Genomic DNA, 23,626 nt, shown 5'->3' with positions numbered 1-23,626 from the left:
CCACTGTAATGTTCCATCCTGACAGCAGCAGAGGGAGTTTTAAATGCTGTATCCCTATCTTGCTTAGTTCCCAATGTCTGTTACAAATGAACATGCCTCTAAGCTATTGTCAGCCCCTAACAATGACTGCTAGTTCTTGCCTGTATTCACATTCAGACTATATATATATAGATATATATACAGTTTATGTATCATACAACTTGGGAAACAGAATTATTAAAACCTGTGTAAGGGCTAGAGATGATTCTTCAGGTATGAGTGATAGACTATGAGTCAGAGGTTTTGCCCTATTAGGACATTCTGTTCTAAGGAAAAAAATGCGCTGGACTACTAGAGTGGCATTATAGCTAGAATTTATTTTATCTGTAAGTCTTTTTTTTTGACAATGTTACGTTATCTTAAAGGCATGACTTATTTATCCAATAATGGAACTGTGCAATTATGGGAGAGTTTTCCCAAGGTTGGTGCGGTTACTGGTTTCCTACTTTGAAATTTGCTCATTGATCACCTTTACCTTCCATTGTCTCTTAACGCACACAATTTTATATCTTGTTTTTTTTTGTTTTGCTGGCCTTGTCCAATGTTAGCTCTTTAATGAGCTGCCAAGACATCCTAAAATGATATCTTACACTAGTTTGGTCTTCAGCTTAAGCATCTGTGCTGCATTGATAGCTAGCCTCACATTTCTTTTATTGAGTGCCATACATTTATTTTAGTGAACCAGGTTATTTCTAATCTCTCATTTACCCATGCTTGTCTACTTTCTTTCAACTGCTTCTGCAGAGAAGAAGTTGCTCAGGAACATTTGTTTTAATTTAGTCTTCCAGCCCTTGACATAAATCAATACAAGATTGGGAAGAAAATGCCCCTAAAACTTTAAAGGCTCTTATTACATCTGTCCATCTGAAAACTAGGTCCAGTTCAATGGAGTACAGTAGTTCTAACAGGAGAGTCTGTTTCCAATTCAGGGAAGAATTTGCTTAATGGCATTTATTTATGTAGCCCACTAGGTCTAGGGTCCCAATATATGGAAAACAATTTTCTGCCACTGTGAAGCACCTCTCAGCAAAACTGTTTATATTTTCTTATGAAAAGCAGAGAGCTGCAGCTGTATTTTCCTTTATTAGTGTATGGGTTTCTCCTATTACAACTATTTCACCATTCCTGAGCCCTAAAACTACCATAATTTTATGTAAGGAGGGCAAATTGATACTGTTATAACTAAGCTAAGAAATTTGATCAATTAAGAGACCCACTATCTATTTAAAATGTCCTTTTCAACAAGCAACAGATGGCACTATGGATACTTCTTTTCATAGAAGTTTCACCAATATACTTTGTGAACTTCATTTTCAAACTAGACAAAGCAAAACCTTGACTTGGACTGATTCTGTTTCTTTTATAAAATATGTGTTGCTGTTGTACTAGATCTGTCATTGGCAGCCTCTTCTCTGAAAATTATAGAATTAAGACTGGCAGGATTTGGCCTGGCTCACAAAACTTTTGCAGGCTATGTGAATCCCTCCCCATTACTCACAGCCCCTACTGGCTAACAACTCCTTTCCAGATTGTGTCATCTGCATGTTGAAGTTTTTTTTTTCACTTACTGAGTTACAGACAGCTAAAATAGAAATCTTTTGATTCCAGCAGATACATTAATTAGAAGCAGTGAAAAGTGATTAGTTTACAATTTGAGTAAGTAACATTTGAATAAGAAAAAACAGAAACTTCAGGTAATATTCAAAATAATTTGTAACTTATAGGACCTCTGAAAATACTCTTTCTAGTTTCTTTGCAGAATTATGATGGAATATTCAACAAACTTGCTGAAGAATGTGGAAACCAATGACCTGCTTAACAGTAACTAGTCACTTAGGAAGTTCTAGTTAGAAACCTAATGATCCAATAATACAAAATACAGGTAGTCATTTTTTTAAATGTGACTCTACTAATACAGTATGCATTTGTACTCAGAAGATAAATTGGTTTTGATATACTTACAGAACTTAGTTACCTTAGAAGTAACATACACACACACACACACACACACACACACACACACACACACACACACACACACATATATATATATCATAGATGACGTGTCTCAGACAATCTACTCCTGGTTATACTTATACCCTTAACTTCCATATCTGCCTTTTTTCAGGAGTCCTGTCAGACTGTGAGTTATTTATACTTTGTATGTAGTGAGTGAATACGAGGCTTAAGCAGCTAGGGGCTTTCAGAAGTAGAATATATTATAGTCCAAGACCAGAATAGTCTGTCATCAGAGATTTTTAAAGTTCTTTGTTAGGTCTTCTGTGGCCAATTTAAGGGCAACTTTGTCATTAATGATTTTCAAGCTTGCACAGTACAAGTGTATTCATGTCATCTGTATTTAGGTCTAACTCCACCCCTGTTACACCATAGCTCACAAAAGCTAACCACAGTTGTGGCCTTTGTTAGACAATCTTATAGCTTTTATTCAGTATATATACACACACACACACACATATATATATATATATATATATATATATATATATATATATAAAATGAATATGCTCAGTAGTTTAAAAAAGTTTCTGAAAAAATAAAAAAATAGCTTATAATTATTTTCATAAATTTCTTTAGTCAGTCAAAAGGAATAAACAGCAACAGGGAGAGTTACATTTCAGCCAATTCTATAATGTATGAATGTGACTAATGAAGTGTTTCCTCATCTAACTTTTAAGACACAGTGCTAGTAAAACAACATGGTATTTGAATAATGTAGCTTCTCATATGAAAATGTTATATTGAACAATCCCTGATTGTAGATCTTAAAATAAAAATGCATTGGAGGTAACTAAAGAAAAAAATAGAACAGCATGAATAAAGCAATGCCTTTAAAAGATTTGCATTAACCCACATCTAACTTTACAAAAGGATTCCATATCCCTCCTTTAATATTCAGAAGAGCAGTAGTATTCTTGCAGAAGTGACACGTAAGAGAATAATTCATGTTCATAACTCTGACATGTGCCAGTTAGAATATGAAAGTTAAATCTGACAGTGTGAGGAAAATAATGACAGCCAGTCATTCTGCAGTTTTAAATGTATACAGAACACAATGGCTAGCTATCTTATACATTTGTCTGCATTCTGTTAAATAAGGGAACCTTGAAGAAAAATAACTTATGAGTTTACTTTTTATTTTTTAAAAATTGGCCTTTCTTCTATATCTACATAATATTTCCTCTTCTTAAACTTTGGAAATTTAGAATTGTAGCAGATTGAATATATATATATATATATATATATATATATATATATATATATATATACACACACACACACACACACATACTTATATATATATATATATATATATATATATATATATATATATATGTGTGTGTGTGTGTGTGTGCAGATATATATGGGCCTACTTCAAAATCCCGATGCCCATGTAACTGATGTACATTTACAGAAGACCAAAATAGAGAATGATGAAATACCTGAACTGCAAAATGTTTCCAGGGTAAATAAACACTTACCCAACATGCCCTTTTTTCCACTATAGTGTGATCCCAGAGTTGGTATATATAGTTGTGGGGTGGGGGGTGAATTTTACTTACCTCGGTGTGTGCTTTGTTTATGTTTACATTTGGGCAAGTGTTCACTTACCCTGGGAAAATTTCATCATTCTGGTATTTCATTTGTTATTTTCATTGTAAATGGTTTCAGACCAGGACACAGCACCACTACCACCCTGCAATCCTTCCTTGATACAGTTAACCGTGCACAGGATTCTGGTAAAATAATTGCTTCACTTTTCCTTGACCTCTCCAAAGCTTTTGATACCATTTCCCACACTATCCTACTCTCTAAACTATCCACCCTCCACATTTCTCCCCCTACCCTACAATGGTTCAACAGCTATCTCTCCAATAGGCAGCAATCCACCAAATGGCAACAGTCTTAGTCTTTCTTCCTCAATACTTCCACAGGGGTACCCCAAGGCTCCATACTTGGTCCTCTCTTATTTAGCATCTTTATTAACAACTTTCACACCACTCTCCCACAATGCTCAGTAATCCAGTATGCTGATGACTCTACAATAATATGCACTGCAAATTCCAGCTCTGAACTCCAGCAAATTACTCAGAATGCCCTCACATCTACTGAATCTTGGATGCTTAACAATCATCTTGCCCTAACTCCAAAAAAAATAAACATTTTTTACTCCTAGGAAAACCACTCCATTTAATAAAAAACTTTTCACTATACAAGACCAAGACAATACCACTATAGAAGTTGTCCCACACAATAAAGTACTAGGCATTATTATAGATGAAAACCTTAACTTTGTCCTACACATAAACAATAACATCAAAAAAATACACCAAAAGCTTGGTATGCTCTACAGGCACCAACACTTTCTTAGTCTCTCTACTAGACAAACCCTTGCAATTACCTTTTTATTGCCCTCTCTCCTTTATGGTGCCCCTCTTCTCACCAATATCCAAAGTTCTACAAAATCCAATCTTGCTATGTGTTACAACAGAATAGCAAAATTTGTCACCAAGGCCAAATTCTCATCCCACTACTGTAAGTCACTGAAACAATTAGGGTGGCTGGAACTCCCTCACCATCTCTCATTCACCCAACTAACTACTGTGCACAAAATAATCTACAGACCCACAGACTGTCTTGCTCTCTCAACTCTACTTGCTAAATACCATTCCAACAGGCATCTAAGATCTGAAAATCATCTACTTCTAAAAGTAGATAGGCCCACCTTACCTGCTGGTCAACGCCTCTATTCCTTTACCATCGCCAAACTATGGAACTTACTTCCGCCTTCTATAAGAAACACAGGCAGCCCCACCACCTTCAAACAAATATTGAAAAATCATCTCAACTCTTCCTGGCTATGTTCCTGCTCTATATCCTAACCTCTTCACTCTCCTTATATGATTACTAAACACCTATGTTTTTTTCTACTAGTGACTGATGATATTTTCTCCATATTTATTTTTATCTTCACTTGTTGATACTGGTACAATAATACTGATCTCTGTTTATACCACTCTGATTGAAATCATTGAATTCTGCTTTAATGTATATTTTCTGTATATATTACCGTAATCAAACAAACTAGATTCCTGATTTTATGTACATATTCTGTATATGTTACTATATTTACTATCTGTAACACTGTTTTTGCTTCTGTACTAATTAATGTTGATATTTTTTCTGTATCTCGTTGGAGCTTTTCTCCCCGGGCCTCCACTGAAAATGAGCTCTTTTAGGCCCAGTGGACTTATCCCAGTAAACAAATGCAATAAATAATAAATAAACAAACAAACAAACAAATAAATAAATAAATACATAAATAAATGTCGGTTATATGGGTGACATGATTTTAAAGTAGAACCAGATATGTGTACAATATATATATATATATATATATATATATATATATATATATATATATATATATATATATATATATATATATATATAAATATATATAAATATATATATATATATATATATATATATAATCTCCTCTCTCTCTCTCTCTATATATATATATATATATATATATATATATATACACATAAATATATATATATATATATATATATATATATATATACATATACACATGAAGCAGACTGGAATACACCAAAAATAAAGCTTTGGCTGTAAGAAGTCATCTATTTTATGACAAAAGCACTCATCATACTGGGAAATACACACTCAAGGAATTCCTAACATGACTGATCTTTTCCTTGGTCTTGGATACTCAGAGCATAGGAGGTATACAGAACTTTTTAACATGGATTATAGGATCCCTATTGTTCATCAATTTGCAGCTGAAGCTTTATGTTTGGCATTTCCAACTGTACTTCTTATTCCTGGAAGGCAACCACTGGTACCCTCTCCCAGGATTGTATAGGGAAAATATAGGATTTCTCCACTCAAGGTAACTGTCATAGTTAGAACTATGTATATATAATGTATACTGTCTGATTTTCCAATATACCTTTTTTTGATATGATAAATTAAAAAATGTACATCAGTCAAAATAAAGCATATGGTAATGTGAAGTTGAATATACATTTAATTATAAAAAGAAAAAAACAACATTACTATTCTGAGAGCATCAAAGAATGTCTCAGACATGTTTATACATTATAGGAGGACAAAGCTCTAACTGTGTACCAGATGACCCCTTCTTAAACAGATGCATGTTGTAAAAATGGAAGTCCAGGTTTGGATGTAAATGAGTAGCTGCTATCCCATAGTGGGAGGTGGGGATAAGATAGCTATCTGACTTGCTGTAATGTCAAGCTTATAAGATGTGATGGGCTATAGTGGCAGTAACTTGTATCAGGTGATATCTGTAATGTAATCTAGCCACTCACACATGTACTCCTTAGGATAACAGCAGCTGCAGATATCAAGCAATTGTGAGAGATTAGGCTTGAATGGGGGGTCATATTACTTCTACATGTCCTAATTCCAAAACCATTGTGTTGCCTATATGAATGACAAATGGGTGATATTTACTTGTATCAAGCAGGTGTAACCCATTTGAATAGGGTAGTATTTTCAGGAATGTTAAAGCCATTATGCCCAGTTTCTGTAAGCAACTATCTGTGATGCATCCAGTTTAAGGCTGTAACTTCAGAAAGTATTTTCATTTTGATTTAAGCATTCCTTTTCAAGCCCCCTCTCTGAAAAAAAAAGAAAAGAATAACTCCAAAACTTAATTACAATTGTTTTAATGGGATAGGATAAACAAAAGATCTTCCATTTGGACCTGCAGTACTACTTCATAGAGTTTCTTTCTGTAATGAGATCTTAGGAAATAGTCCTGTGGTCAGTACATGAGAAATAATTGTTTTAACCATCTAATAAACTGAAATATTTATTTATTTATTTATTTTTATTTGACATTTGTTTACCGGGGTGGTCTGACTGGGTCTACAGACCCCATTTTAAGCAGAGGCCTGGGGAGAAAAGCTCCACATACAGTACAATACAAATACAGTATAATCCAGTACAATAAAGATTACATTAGAAATACTATACAAAAAATAAGTTGAAAGAACAAATTGCTACAAAATGTTGTAATATATTACTCCACATGTAAACAGTTCTATACACTTAAAACATTACAGATGATAATAGTCACTCTCATCATACATGATGTGGAAATAGCAGCCAGAAAGTTAGTGATGCAGACATATAGCGAGAGAGAGTTAAGAAGGACAGAAGCAATAAAAGCCTGAGCAGTGGCTTAAGGATATGGCATAGAAGCAGAGAAGGAATTAGAAGATCTTTAGGATCTTGCAGTCTGTGAGGGGTTGAAGTGTGAGAGAAGAGGAAGATCTGAGAATTAGGCAAGCTTTATGCAGGAGCAGAGCCATGTATTTTTGAGATGATTTTTTAGAGAGGCTTTGAAATGGATTACGCCAGGAATTAACCTGGTAGCTACAGGTAGTGAATTCCAATGTATAGAGACAGAGTATGAATAGAAAGAGTGACTAGGTTTTCTTGTGGGTTTTGAGATAGCTAGGAAATTTTTGTCTTCTGATCATAGGGATTGATTTGGTGTGTAAGGTGCAACTAGATTGGCTAGTGCAGGGCAGTAGGCTTGAAAATAAGGTTGGGCAAGGTGGATAGCTGAATAAAGACAAGTTGGCTGGGAAGTTTAAGCCAGTTTAATTCTAGAAGTGGTTTATAGTGGTGTGTGTGATATTTAGAGTGATATTTAGAGTTTATGACAAACTTTGCAATTTTGTTGTAGCACTGTTCCAACTTGCATAGGGTAGAATTTTATAAGTTAGTTAAGATAGGGGCAACACACAGAAGAGAGGGAAGTAAAAATGTTTTTGTAAGGGTAGTTTTGGTTGCTGCAGTAAAAAATATGTTTGCTTCTATATAAAAGTCCCCATTTTTGATGAGTTTTCTTTATATTTTGCTGTATATGGGGGTCAAATGAAAGTTTATTGTCAATGGTAACACCTAGAAGTTTGGTTTCTTGCACTATTTCTATGGCAGTGTTGCCAGATGCAAAGATGTTGAAATGATCAGTGACAAGGGATGTGTTTTTGGGATGAAAGAGTACTAGTTTTGTTTTCTTTGGATTAAGAAAGAGTTGGGCATTTCTTAGCCAGGATTCAATTGCTGTAAAGGACTGTTGAGTTTTTGAGAGTAGTTCTGGTAGTTATTGAACAGTGCAAATTATGGTGGAATCATCAGCATATTGAATCAGGGTCCCAGGGTGAGAGACAGTGTGAAGGTTGTTTGTGAAAATGTTGAAGAGTAGGGGTCCTAGGATGGAGCCTTGGAAGTCTCCAGTAGGGTTGTGGAGAAAGTGTGAGAGTTTGTTGGACCATTTCACTGCTTGTTTACGATCCTTGAGGTAGCTCTGAAACAATTTTACTGTGTTATGTGAGAAGCCTAAGTTAGACAGTGTGTTCAAAAGTAATTGGTGAGACACTGTGTCAAAGGCCTTAGAGAGATCAAGGAATATTGAGGCTGTATAGAAACCTGCATCTCTGGCCTTGTTCACGGTGTCTGTAAAAGATAATAGGGCTATAGCTGTGCTGTGGCTAGGTTGCAAGCCATGTTGGGTTTTGGTTAAAAGATTGTTTTGCAATAGATATTGCATTACCTCTCTTGAGAATTTTGGATATGGGTGACAAGATTGATATAGGACGGAAATTGTATGGATCAAAAGAGTTGCCTCCTTTGTGGATGGGGGTGATGTGAGATTGTTTCCATGTGGTAGGTACTTCTGATTCAGATAAAGACCTATTTATAAGGATACTGATTGGATAGGCAACTGAGTTAGCAGCCAGTTTGAGATAGTATGGGGGAGATTGTCAGCTGAAGTAGAGCAGGGTTTTAGTTTTTGTAGCAATTTCTTAATGGTGTCAGTGGGTATGGGCTGAAATGGAAATGGGGTTTGTATGACATTTTGTTGAGTATGGGGGGATAGTAATGACAAGGTTAGAAGTAGTTGATGGTCTGGGGTCGGTGTCTGAATAGGTTGAAGGGTGGGGGGTTCCAGCATTAGGGGTGTTAGAAGGTCTGAAATTGATTTTATGAAGTGCTTGTTAAAGTTTTCGACTATTTGTGATGGAGAGGTATCAGGTGATAGGGTGTGCACTTCATTTCTTCCAGGGTTAAGTAGAGAAAATATGGAGTGCCAAAATTTACTAGGGTTGATTTTATGCTGGAGTTGAAGCTAGGAATAATTTGACTTCTTATGTCTGTTGATTAGTTTTGTCACTTTGTTACATAGTGTTTTGAAACTAACATGATTTTGTTTATTTTTGTTTTGTTTCCAGGTTGACCAGGCTAGGCCCCTTTGCTTCATCAGGTGTTTACATTCATGAGTTCTTTTTGATTCTTTTCATACAAATGGGAGCGAAGAGTATTAAGTATGTGAAGGAAGGTATTATTAAAGTATAGTACAGCATCGTTAAGGGGTAGTTGTTTAAGGGGTGTCCAGTCTATTTCCTGTAGGAGATTGTTGAATTTATGCTGACAGAAATTAACTGAGTTCCTAACTGATTTTATAGTGTGTACTCTTAGTTGTTGGTAGTTTGTTCTAAGGGAGTAAGCTGGTAGATGATCACTCAGGGAGCTAGGCAGTGTAACAGAAGAGGGGTAATTGGCAGGGTGGGATACTAGGATCCAGTCTAGGATGGATTGGCAGGCAAGATCTTTGCTGTATCTTGTTCCAGCATTGATAAGCTGAGAAAAAAACATACAGATTTATACTGTTTGTGGGGGATTTGGAAGCTATGGTTTGCCAATCTATATTTACATCTCCTAAGATTATTGTTTCAAGGTTTATTGTTTGGGATGTCCAGGATAAAATATTTTCCAACACTGGTATATTGTTACCTGGTGGGATATATATTACTATTATGCAATTTCTTTTTGATATATTAAGGTTCAAAAAGGATATTAGTACCTCAGCTTTGGAAAAGATGGGTATACTACTGGTATAGGGTGTGATGCTGATTGTAGAGGGTTATAGAAGTGCTATCTCTCCCTGTTTTTTTAGAGCTATCTCTTCTGGTTATTGCAAAGTTTGGCTGTATTATTTATGAGTCTTTTACACTGGGATGTAGCTATGTTTCAGTAAAGGCTGGTATGTCAGGTTTATTTTGATCAATCCAGGCATGCAGTGGGGATATTTTATTACATATACTTCTAAGGTTAAGTGTAAGTATGTGTAAGTCTTTGGGTTACTCTAATGGAAATTTATTTACATAAATCGTATTTATGTGAATTGTACATTTGTTTATGATTTTCAACAAAAAGCATATTATCATTTAAAGACATACCCCAGGATTCAATAAAGTCTGTGTACACTCCATGCAGAGCCTACATGGAATGTATGCATGCATACTGCCATGGCTCCCCCTCAGAAGCACACCATGCATATTAATCATGGTGCACTGCCATGGGAGAGCATAGTAACAGGGCTATTGAATCCATGTAGGCAGAAGTGCAGAGGCTATCCCATGGCTGTGGATTGTCCAGGGAATTCCTAGATGCTATGTACAGGGTGAGACTCCCTGTAATGTACCCTGCTACTGTTGAAATGTGTTGTGAATTAATATTTTGTTTTTTAATTTTCTAATATTTTTGTTTTCATTTTTAATGTCTGTTTGTGCAGCATGGCATGGAGAGCAACATGCCAAGATGTATTTAGATATACAAAGAAGACACCTACTAGACATATAAAAATAGAAACCAAATGTAATTGATTTTTTATATACATATATATATATATATATATATATATATATATATATATATAATATATATTTTAAGCATATATCATGTTTGGATAAGAGTAATATATTGCAAGTTTGCATGTATATAGTTCAAAACATTTAAGATATGTGGGGGGCTAAGCCCCCCACACCCCCTACTACCATATACTAACTCCAGGGTCGCACTACAGTGGGGACAGGGCCATATACAACTTTCGGTGAACTGTGTTTCAGTGAATTGTGTTTCCGGTGAATTGAGCTTTTGATGAAAAGTGCACACTAATTTGACTTTCGGTGAAATGTGCTTTCGGTGAAATGTCCTAGATCCATGTATATATATATATATATATATATATATATATATATATATATATATATATATATATTTTTTTTTTTTTTATCTGTTTGCGTTGTGCGGAGTGGAGCAATGTTTACACATACACTATTGACACCTGCCAAACATCTAAATAAAGAAACTGGATGTAATTAATTATTTATTTCTGGTTATGTTTAAGCCTATTTGTGAAGTGTGGCATAGTACTTAGCAACGCTAACAGGTAGCTTAGTAGTATATGTGAAGGTATGCTAGTTTACATATTATTCAAGTAGCTAAATGGGTAGAGTCACAGGCTAAAGCTTCATAGATCCTGGGTTCAAATCCCTAACACTCCTAGCATTTTTTTAATGTAATTTAATTTTTTTTTGTTTAATTTAAAAAAAAAATGTTACATTTACAACAGTACTGTTTGCACATTGCTAAACTTCACTAAAATCATGGTTGCTCAAATTTCCACAATGGTCAGCTCTATTAAGCAGGATTGCACGATGCTAAGCAATGCACCACTTTTTTGAATGTTGCAGTAAGACTTGTTATGGTGAGAAAACAGCCTATATTAAGGCCAATAGGTGAGAATTCTGCACCACTTCTTGGAGTCTGTCTAACTGTTGGTATGCCAGGTGGTGTTAGAGAGGGTGTGCACTTTTGGGTGCAGACATGGGGTGTACTGGAATCCAGGGAGTTTGTTAGGTTCCTGGTATGCAATTATGAACCTAGGCTGTTGCAGGGCATTTACCAGGGCTCAGAATGTAAGGCTGAGGCCTAGGATCAGATGGTCAGGGATGCTACCTGTGCTACTGGATTCCCCCATACTTGTGAGCAGTGTTATCACCACTGTGATGACCTGAAGCATAGAAAAAGGGGAACTTTGGGCACCTGGTTCCAAGAGGCTAGGTTGGGCAAGCCCCAGACATATGTAAGTATTTCTGCCACTACTTTACTACAATACAAGCTGAATCTGCACATAACTGGTATGCATAATGGTGTGCTTCTCTTAAAACAGCTGAGGCTGAGAGGGCTCAAAACACACAGTCCCATGCAAGGTGCCTGTCCAGGATGTGCCATGAGTGTGGTAATTATGGATATATTATGGTAACTGTAGCACAATAAAGAATAAACAATAAAAAAACTGTAGTGCAATGACCAATAAACAATACCAGCAACAGTAAGCAATAAGGTGTAAAGCAGGACTGTGGTGTCATAACATAATTGCAGTAGAGCTGTATGCATTGCATGCCTATTGTAATGTTGCTACAGTCAACTGTAAAACTGCAGTAACTGTGGAATGCAAAAGTACTTCCTTGAAAAATGTATTGCACAAACCACAGTATGGTTCAAGCCTGTCTCCAGACCACTTTCAGTCACATAATGCTCTCTCTTCCTCCCACTCCAGGAACAAAAAGTATATGGGTGAGGTAGCCCACTTTATAGGCAGATATTGTGTCTATACTTCACAGATACTTAGCAGCAATACCAATAACATATAAAGCAGGATTGTGATTTCATAACAAAATGTGTCTTAATACTTGCATTAGGGACGTATTCCTTGCATGTCTGTTCTAAGTTGCTGCAGTCAATATTTACATCATTTGCAGATGTCCCCTGCAGTCACAGCTTTTGGATTCTAGCCCCATGACTGCCAACTAAGATATGATGGCTGTCTAGTCTACTTAATGTACACAAACATACCTGTCAGCTGTAATGATTTTTCATAATGTAATTACAACTGTCCAATCTGTCTGGTCCTTGATTAGTAGATAAATGATTACCTGGAATGCAATGTATTGTCAAATATGTTTACAGAAAATCTTGGTAGTCATGTACATACACATTTTCTGAAACAGTTCCATGTAGTTGTGTACCTGCATTTGTTAATGCTTGGCCCAAACTATCCCCTGCTAACAGCTTGACAGATATTTACGTGCTACATAATCTATAGAGGAATTGTAGTCACTGTACTCACAACTGACACTGCACACCTGTAGAACAATGTATTAGCAGTCTTTTTAGGGATATTATCTGCAATGTCACTAATGGTATGCTTCTCTCTCTGTCCTCACCCCTTGTCTTATTTAATTTATTATTATTTATTATTATGATTTAATGTTAATATATCTGTTAAACTAACTGTTTTGTTGACCTTATGGGGTATTTCATACTGGCTTGCTGTTAACATGTTTACTGTTATGTTATTTAATGTTGTGTTTCACATAATATACCTTAATATGTATTTGGATTAATCAATATTATGTTCCATTATGTTAATACTAACATTGGTTTGGTTATTACTAACCTGAATTTATTGTTATAACTAATTTACTACAGTGCATCAAGGTACACTGGTTCCAGGTGATCTGGCTGCCTTGCCTGTTCTAGCCATGTCACTGGGGCCCAGCACGTCTGGGACCCAGACTGGTGGTGCCCCCTCTGCTGCCCCTGCACTATCTGCAGTGTTGGGTAGTTCCACCCCACAGGACGGGGCTGGGTCCCCCTCTGGGAGCGGTGGTGGAAGGGGAGTCATCATTCTTGAGGAACTGCCATTTTTGGTGCACAAGATCATATACTGTGGATTTGGATGATGCCTGTGCCAGACGGAGAGCATGCTGGACACCCTGGTAGGCCAGACTCACCACAGAGCCAAGACTCCACCACTGCTACCTTGTGGAGGCATATGGGACTGGGATTCCAAAACACTCTCCCCATCCAAGGTGTTCATCCCATCTTGTGTCACACACCACCCTTGTCTGCTGTCTTGTATGTCTTGTCTGTCTACAAAAGCTTCCTCACCTACCTAAGTTATGTCCCACACATGGACTTAAGTCCCTTCCCAAGCATTCCACTCTCACTTAAAAAAAGGCACCTGTCCCCCCAAAAAGATATCATCCCATACATAGCTCTCCATTTTGCACATGTTGACACAGGTCAAATTGGCTTGACAACACAGTTATTGTGTCACCCCTCTTTCTGTGTGTGAGACTCTACAGTCATCTACAAATTCTGTCAAAGTGCACAGTTGTTGCTGTACAGGAAATGGATAGCTATAGTTCTTTCCTACACCCTTCCAGCACATACCTACCTGACTTTCACTATATCCCCCCCCTGCTTGCACCCCATTTCACCACTTTCCTATCTCACAATTTTTCTTTTATTTAAAGATTTTTTTTGAGCAATGTTGCACAATGCGTCACATCGAGCAGCTTTGCTAAGCTCAGCTAAATTGAGCTATATTGAAATATTTGTTTTAAATGATAATAAACATGTACAAAATAAACACCTGTCCCCTATTTCAAACCCAAGACCATTGCACCAGCAGACCACTTTATTAATGTGCCATGGCACACAGCTGTTAAGTAAAACAGGTAGTTAAAGCAAACTATAGTAACTGCAAGTTACAGTCACTAAACAATTTTAAGCAGAGCTGTGCATCATGCAAACTTGATTAAAGAGAAATGGAAAAAATGGGAGTATAACTTGGAGTCTGGTGCAACAGTACACCAGTAGAAAGTCAAACATGGCTTAATGGATGTAAGTGAGGTCTCTAATAGCAGGCAAATGTGAACATTTACCAGTACATTTAGAAATACACTTGCTAAAATATTAATGGCTACATACATGTTCAAATGGGACTCTGGTGGAGAAATACATTCATATAAAGCCATTCACATAATGATTGATGCAAAAAGAGTATGTCACAGCCTGTATGTGTATACTTATAGCTTTATAAATGCACCTTCTGTAATAGTGACTCAATAGCTCAGTTTGTTAAATGTTGTGCAAACAGTAAGTTTTGCCAGACAGTCCTGGGTTCAAATCCAGTGGCGTGTAGCATTTAAATTATATTACTGTGAAGCCTGCAATTAATAACTAAGTCATGGACTCTTTATCAACACAATGCTTTACAAATGAATTGTCTGGTTTTCACTGAGGGAAGTCACAAGCATGCAGATAGGAACACACTTCATGTGTCAATACAGCAACACTGTAACAGCAGAAAGTGTCAGGTCATGCGTTAATATGCATTCACAGAAGATGTTAACTTAGATAATGCTAGTGAGGGCAACTAGTATCAGACTGCTGCACATAAACCTTTCATAATCACATTACAGATTAGCACAGCTGCACAACTAACATACACATTTGAAGCCAAGGATACAACAAACATGTTGCCTAGTACTCTGTCAGTGATACCACTGCCTAACATACTTACCTTAAACACATGCCTTATCTTGAGTGGAAGGGGTTCCCTCATTCTGGCTTTGCCTCTACAACAAGGCTGACACAGCTCCCACAGTTACTCTTACAACTTGTTGTGCTTCAAATATTCACACTCTCTGCCTATGCTTATTGCCTGCAGCAGTAGCTGCAGCCTGTAGCATGCACATCTGTATGTAAAAGTAGCTGCTACAGACATACGCTCTGTGATGACATAGTCTCTTGACTCCAGGAATGTCCAGCACAACATACCAGAAATGGCTTCAAATCTACATGAAGGCCTTATATCTTGTTCAGTGGTTGCATGTCATTGGCTGATGATACTGCAAATCAGCTGTGTTGGCTGCAATTAGCATTTCAGAACCACACATTGTTTAAGCGGCAATCACCTGGTAATGAGAAACATGATAAAAAGGCAAACAGCTGACTATGGGGTACCAGTCTGTATGAGACTTTTCTTACACAGTAAATGGCCAAAAACTTTGTATATCTGCACGTATCAACAGAGGAGTAGTGTACTCTATCAGGTATGTAACCTTTTTGTTTACAACATGATGCATATGTGTGAATATACTTAGGGGAAATGGGGTTGACAGCATTAAGCCTTTCTTAGAACTGTGATAATGATATGTCATTGATCTCCAGATTTGTTACACCTACAGAGGATGTACAATACATCAAGGGTGGAATGCTTTTTGCCAATGTGGCATACTGGTTTCATGAGACTTTCCCTTTATAGTGGTTGTAATTGCACACTGCTATTTGTTTGGCACTGTTGTTGTTACATATTATCAAGGAGGTATCCCCTAGGGGACACACTACAAAGGACTCCAGTTTTGGGTGATCATACAGCAGTATCTGTCATGGCACACACAGGAATAGCTGACTATCAGTAGTATCTTAGTTGTATCCACAAGCTTAGTATGTTTGCACACTGTGGAATATGACATGTGTGATCAAGCAGTGGATACTGCCAGCCATTATGTTCTTTCTGTATCTCTACATTGTGTACTTCCACGTATGTGATCCTGATGTGTTCCCTTTTGTTGTCTTTCAGGAAACATGTATCCCAGATGCTGTGCCCCTTTCATGGATGCAGACAATGATATAATACAGGAAGGCCTCCATCACCACCATGAACTCTTACTACTGTCCAGGGGGGGGCAAAACAGGGAACAGCAGGCAGCATTGTGAGTGACCTTGTATGTGATGTGAATGCCATAGGTCATCAGAGCAGGACATATGAGTAGGTTCGACACTGTGCAACAGACATGATTAATGTTGCATGCTGAAGAGCAGCAGATGTAGCCAGAGATTGTGGTATCACCAGTGAAGGGCCTGCAGCAGAACAACCACTCTCAGCCACTGAGCAATTCCCGGCATACTTAGGAACACACAACAGCTCACAGGCATCCATCACACTGTACATTGTGGGTGTGGGTGCCACAGTTGCCATGGCAGAGGAGTGTCCAGGAAAGCTTAGTTTGATGATCAGCATTTGAATACATCAGTATTCACTTTGTCAGAGTGTACGTACTGTTAGGGGGATGCGAGGTCTTTGTTCTTTGGGTAGGAGGGGTTTAACTGCAGTTTGAATTACATGCTCAGATTTTGACTAACACAGTAGTTACTGTAAATGTGAGATATATGGATATATTACCTTGTTATAGTGCAACATGTGGTGGTGCTTACATTATCTCCCCCTCAACTTTTCATAGGTCCTACAGGTATCAGACAAGACCGTGGTCCTGCTCTTGGTAAGCACAACAATGTTTTGTTACAGATGTAAATTTACAGCAATGTATTCCCTAAAGTGTCATCCCTGGCCTGCTGCCTGGATTGCTGTACTGTCGGCATGATTGCCAACAGCAAAGATATTTTCTGACTGTACACATGTTAAAGTCATACCTATGCCTTGTAGGTGTGGCCACACTCATAGATGTGACAGTATTGTCAGGACATTACAGATTGTCATATGTATCAACTATGCAGAGTCTTCACAAATGTCAGCAGTGTACCTCATTGTTGCTGATGAGGTTACTGTGTAAAGCGCTTTTATTTACAAGTAACTACAGCTGTTTGTAAGAAAAGTAATGTCCTCATGTCCTACTATATGAGGTTGGGTTTTAGATAGGTCTGTATTAGCGACAACAGTGTATAGAGCTTTACATATATTGCAACATAGTACTGCAGAGCATAGTAGTGCAGGTGTTAATGTACTGCTTTTCCCTTTCTTATCACAGGTGACCGGGGGAGTTGGTTTCTGTCCCCTACACAACCTAATGTAAGTGTCTCTTCTGACTCTGATGATGATGGAGGCCAGAGCTATGCACAGGTGGGGGGTTTAGGGGCTGAATCAGTCCCAGAGGTTGACATCCTTCTTCTGCCCACATTGTCACTGCACACAGTTAGTATGCTGACAGATACCCAATCTCCGGAGGCCAAAGATATTGGACAGTCAGAGGGGGGGACATAGAACATGAAAGTGTGGCAACTATGACTTCAGTGAGTGCAGACTCTGGCCATAGACAGAAAGCTGTTGAGGTTCCACACAGGAAGATTGACAGGGATGCTTGTAGGAGACCTGGTGTCCTTCCATCACCTGTTGCAGGTTTCACATCATGGGTTACTCAGCATATGTTTTGGGCCATCATGGAGGCACAGGCATGTTCTGAAAGGAACTCCAGATGTATACTCAGGGTTATGAAGGCAGCACAATGTGACATCTGTGACTGCCTCTACCACATTGGTGACACCGTGGATCAGTTCACTGATGCAGTGGAAAGAAGGTGGTCTGAGACAGATCACAGAACATCTGTCTTTGAAAGTAACATTGCCTGTGCTGGAACATCTAATTGGAGTTGAGCATCAGACTCATGGACGTAGGTCAGCAACCGCATCTGCTGACAGTCCTCGTGGCCATGCACAATCACGCTTTTGTAGTGGCAGTACATTCAGCTCTCCAGAGGGGAGTGTGCTGTCCACACCATGACTTGGCAGGCCATGGGCTGATGATCCTGTGGATTCCCATGGAGGACATGGTCACAGCAGACAGCAGTCACCATCATGTTCTAACTCTGCTTCTTATTTTGAGCATGGAGGTACCAGTGCAACTCCTGGCAGAGCCAGTTCCCAAGTTCAGGGGCAGAGACAGTGAATTGTCATCTCTACCATGCATGGTTCAAAGCTGTCCAACATACACACATGCTGGGCTAACATTGAGCTGGACTGTTTTCATGCACCCACTCAAATACCACTGTCAAATTCAGGTCACCTACAGACACACACGGCACATTTCCATGGTCCATCTTGCCTGCTTCCCTTCCTGACTCACACACATGCTTTCAACCTATTGGGTGAGCCTAGGCCTCCTGCATCCCCACACATCACCATGCTCAAGTGATGATACCTGTGCCACAACCCTGCCATCCTTGTCATCGATGCAGGGAAATGAAGCTATGTGTCTGAGGCACAGGGTGACTATAAATTAATATGTACTTGTGTAATTGTGTAATGCAGTGTTGCTTTGTCATGCCTGTTGTACTGGTCACTGACAGAAACTGTATGATGACATTTGTAATGAGTAAACAAACCAACCAGGTATCACGCACGTGGGACTAACGTGCACGGTCCCAAAAAAAGCCAGAATGTAAAACCAAAAACGGACCAGCACATGTAGGATAATAAAATATTATTTATTGCTCGATAGTTGTACAAACAACCATATCAGCAGTTGTAAGAACCTCTGCTGAAGCAAACCGGTTTCGCCTAATGTTAGCCTTTCTCAATGCCTAGTATCAAATAAAATAAATGAAAACTTCCACCATGTTAAAACATTTATATAGTCCCCATCTTAAAGGGATATAACCCATATGTTAATTGAATACAAATGTTTGCAATAACCAAAACACATTATGAAACCAATACCCATACTAAACAAAAATATATATATATCCTACACAATTGTAACATATTACAAATGTAGAGATATAAACAATTGTCTGCACATGTTTGTTAATATGTGCAGATAGTATGAGATAGTAAGAATGTGGATATCATGCAACTCTGAATATAATACAAATACAAATACATATATAGCTGGCATTTATTGTTTGATAAGACTAAATAGCGCCAACCATAATAAATAATTCAATATTACATGTTGCATGGTTACCAATATAATTTAAAAAATGAAAATAAAAATATTTAACTCAATATATTGGTTCTAATGTGTTGAGTCCTGGCCTGAAAAGACCCCCTAACCTGATAATCCATTTATTCTCCATATCATTGAGTTTCTGATGCCAACCTGCTTTAAATTTACGATGTAAAATAATTCTATCTATAATGACAAATGTAAAGGAGGCTGAAGGGTGTTCCAGAGTGTGTTTATATAAAGCATTTGTGGTACGTCTGTTCCTGATAGCACTCACATGTTCACATATTCTCAGTTTAACAGACCTGGAGGTCTGTCCATTGTAAAATGCAGAACAATTACAAGTGGCCAAATATATAGCCCAATCAGAACTGCAATTAGCAAATGTCCTGATTTCAAAAACCTGAGATGTATTTTTACTAGAAAATTCACTGGTTTTGAGCATATATTTGCAGAAAGAACAGTGTCCACATGGAAAACTACCTTTAAGTATTTGTCCCCCTAAAGTGGTTTGTAAAGAATTATATGGAATGTATCTCTTATAATGAGTGAAAAAAGAATTTAAATTCCTTCCTCTACGGTAAGAAAAAGAACATTGTTCAGGTAATATGCGATTCAAAATTTCGTGTGACCGTAAAATGTCCCAATGTTGATTGATTATCTCAATGAAACGGTTGGTATTAGCCCCATATGTGGTAACTAACCTCAAAAGGGACTTATTCTTAGATCCTGACTTAATCTTTTGCTTGAATTTATATTGTAATAATTCAAAACGTGGTAAATTATTGACAGTCTTTAAAGATTTGGAAATGTTGTATGTTTTGTATCCACGATCAACAAATCTATTAAATAGATCATCACAAAAAAGAGAACAATCCTGTGAAGAAGAGCATATCCTTTTCATTCTCATAAATTGAGATTTGGGAATATTCTGGATGATGTGGCGTGGATGACAGCTATCCGCATGTAACAGAGTGTTGTACTGAGGAAATTTCCTATGGACTGACGTAGCTAGGGTATTATCCTCAAGTCTCGTAACCAAAACATCCAAAAACACAATGCTTTCATGTTCAATATTAGCTGTAAATTTAATTCCAAAAGAATTATCATTTAGATATTCCACAAAATTAGAAAGTTGTTCCTTGTTGCCACGCCACACCATCCAACAATCGTCCAGATATCTCCTCCAAATGTCTAAATAAGGAAGGAATGTATTATGTTGTGTATCATATATATATGTGGCCTCAAAATAACCCATGAAAAGATCCGCATATATGGGGGCAAACGAAGCCCCCATTGCTGTTCCATTAATTTGCCAATAGGCTTTACCATTATAGTAAAAGATGTTTTTGCACAGTACAAATTCCGTAAGTTTAGTCAAAAAGTTGTTAAATTCAATTGAATATAGGTTGGATTTGTACGGCCAATAGGACACAGCTAAAATGCCTAGTTCATGTGGTATGCTAGTATATAGTGAGGCCACATCAAGAGTACACAACCACCAAGAGGACTCTAATTGTGAATCTTTAACAATATTCAGGAATTCCGTTGTATCCTGAATGCGTGATCTAATATGGGTCAACAATGGTTTTAAATATTGTGTAAGGAAGGCTGATAGAGGTTCAGTTAAAGATCCACACCCAGAAACAATGGGCCTACCTGGGGGGTTGTGAGCATCCTTGTGTATTTTAGGTAACAAATACAGGTATTGTGGAATGGGTTCCTGCACCTGCAACTGTTTAGCCAACTGTTCAGTGATTACCCCCTGGTTAGTGGACACTTGCAAAAACCTATCAATTTCTTCCTTGAAGCGTGGAGTAAGATCTACATTTAACTCTCTATAATAGCTAGAATCGGATAATTGTCGAAGAGCCTCATTGGTGTAAGCTTGATGGTCCATAACCACAATAGCACCCCCCTTATCGGCCATAGTAATGACTAACTCATGATTATTTTTAAGTTCTGACAGGGCCTGTCTTTCCATGGGAGATAAATTATTAAATTGTGGTTGGTACACATTGGCAAAGTGTAACTCTTTCATAATACATTCCCTGAAAATAGAAACATGTTTGTTCATCGGAGGAACAAAAGAAGATTTTCCAAATCTGAATTCAGTTGATCTTTGAGAATCATCATGGTCCCAAAAAAATATTTTGAGGTATAATAGTTTGCAAAAATCATTAACATCATTTAATAAATCATTTTCAGAAACCACAGAGCTTGGGACAAAATTCAATCCTTTATTTAAAAGTGTAATCTGAACTGGGGAAAGAACAGTCGAAGAAATATTATAAACATTATTAGTTACTTTATCATTTGTTTCAACAGATTCTGTAAAGTTGGGGTGTTTAAACCTAGATCTGTGTTTTCTGCCCCCCCCTCCTCCTACCCGTTGATCTAAAGGGGGCATCTGTCTTCTTTTGGCTACTGGGGACGCCTGGCGTGAAGACACTTCTCCATCAGTAGCCAAAGAAGTTTCCTCTTCGGAAGTAAAATCTGAGGAAATATTTTGATGTCTAAGAATGGACCTAGGTCTTTTTTTATTATTATTACCCCTCTGAGTAGTTTTTGGTTCACTGAATCTAACTGTTTTTTGACTGATAAAGGGTTTCCCTTGTTCATAATCCATAAGGTCACGCTGAAATTTGTTGATCTTACGTTTCATCAATTGTTTTTCAAGAATAGATAAATCCTTGGCCAAATCTGAAACATACTGAGAGTAATACTCCTGCTTATTAAATTGTTCAGCCTCCACACACAAACTCTGAATATCCGAAAGATTGGTAGTAATAATTCTGTCATAATATTTTAACAAACATTCCACAAATAACATGGAAGATGAATGTTGAGCTTCAGCCCAGTCTTTAGATAACTCATTATCAATCTGTGCAACTAAAGGTTGTAGGCGTACCCTCAACCCCCTTGGTGTTATGTCCTTAGCTTGATAAGCTTTAAATAGTTTCATGTGCCATACATTGGATCGCAAGATCTTCATCTGTCTCCCAAGTTTTGTGAAAGCATAACTGCATTTCTGTTGGTCATTTGTTATAGAATTGGACATATGTGAACCCGCACTAGTGGTCAGGCCAAACGCCTCAAGATTATCCCTATCAGATGCTAACCCATGTAAAATTTCATTTAAATCCATATTTAAATAGTTCCAAAAGCCAATTGAAAAACATTCAAGACTTGTCAATTTCTAAGACAGCCTCAAACAGGGACAGGTTATGATTGAAAATATGTTTATATTGGAAAAAAAACAAAAAAACAAATTCAAGATGTTTAAAGATGTCTGGATTGTTGCAGTCAATACACCAACACTGACCTTACATTAGAAACCCCATTACTATAAGTGACCATTCAATGATTAATATTGACCAGCAAATAGCTGACCATAGATGATGAAAAAACAGTAATCCAATACATCATTAGATCAAAAGCGATAATAACATATATAAAGCATATGTCCCAATGAAACAAGACCACAACCAAATGTGGTAACTGGTTTGACATTCGTCTCAACCAGTAACCCTAATGCTGATGGTAATCCATCCAACATCAAAAGAAACAAAGGCCACCTAAATAAACCAATTTTAGTTTAAATGGAATAATATAATATTATTTGGTCTACAACTCATTAGAACTAACTTAACAATATCAAAAAAGCTGTATCCAATGTTCCTGACTAGAACGACCTTCGTCTCATCTAGTACTTATATTATCTATGTTGAAAAAATATTTATTTAGCAGTAGCCCATTAGAACTAACTTAACAATATCAAAAAAGCTAGATCCAATGTTATTGACTAGAACGACCTTCGTCTCATCTAGTACTTATATTATCTGTATTGAAAAAATATTTAACACTAACCAAAATATTTTGGTCACCGTAGATAAGTCAAAAAATAAGGTAGTGTGGCGTGAATTCTTGGCTACACTCAACCAGACACGAAACCCATTCATTTATGTCAATAAAACTGCATTCTGGTGAGGATGTCCCAAAAAAAGGCAAGCCCGGAATGAAATAATCTCATTCTGAAAAAATTATGACATAGGGCCAAACCAATAATACGAATTAATGTCCAAAAAAGCACATTATAAAACAACTGTTACCCTAAACCTG

Source organism: Protopterus annectens, chromosome 8.part1 (genome assembly GCF_019279795.1).
Source record: "Protopterus annectens isolate FY-2018-M chromosome 8.part1, PAN1.0, whole genome shotgun sequence".
NCBI lineage: Eukaryota > Metazoa > Chordata > Ceratodontiformes > Protopteridae > Protopterus > Protopterus annectens.
Note: the sequence above shows the minus strand (reverse complement) of the source record.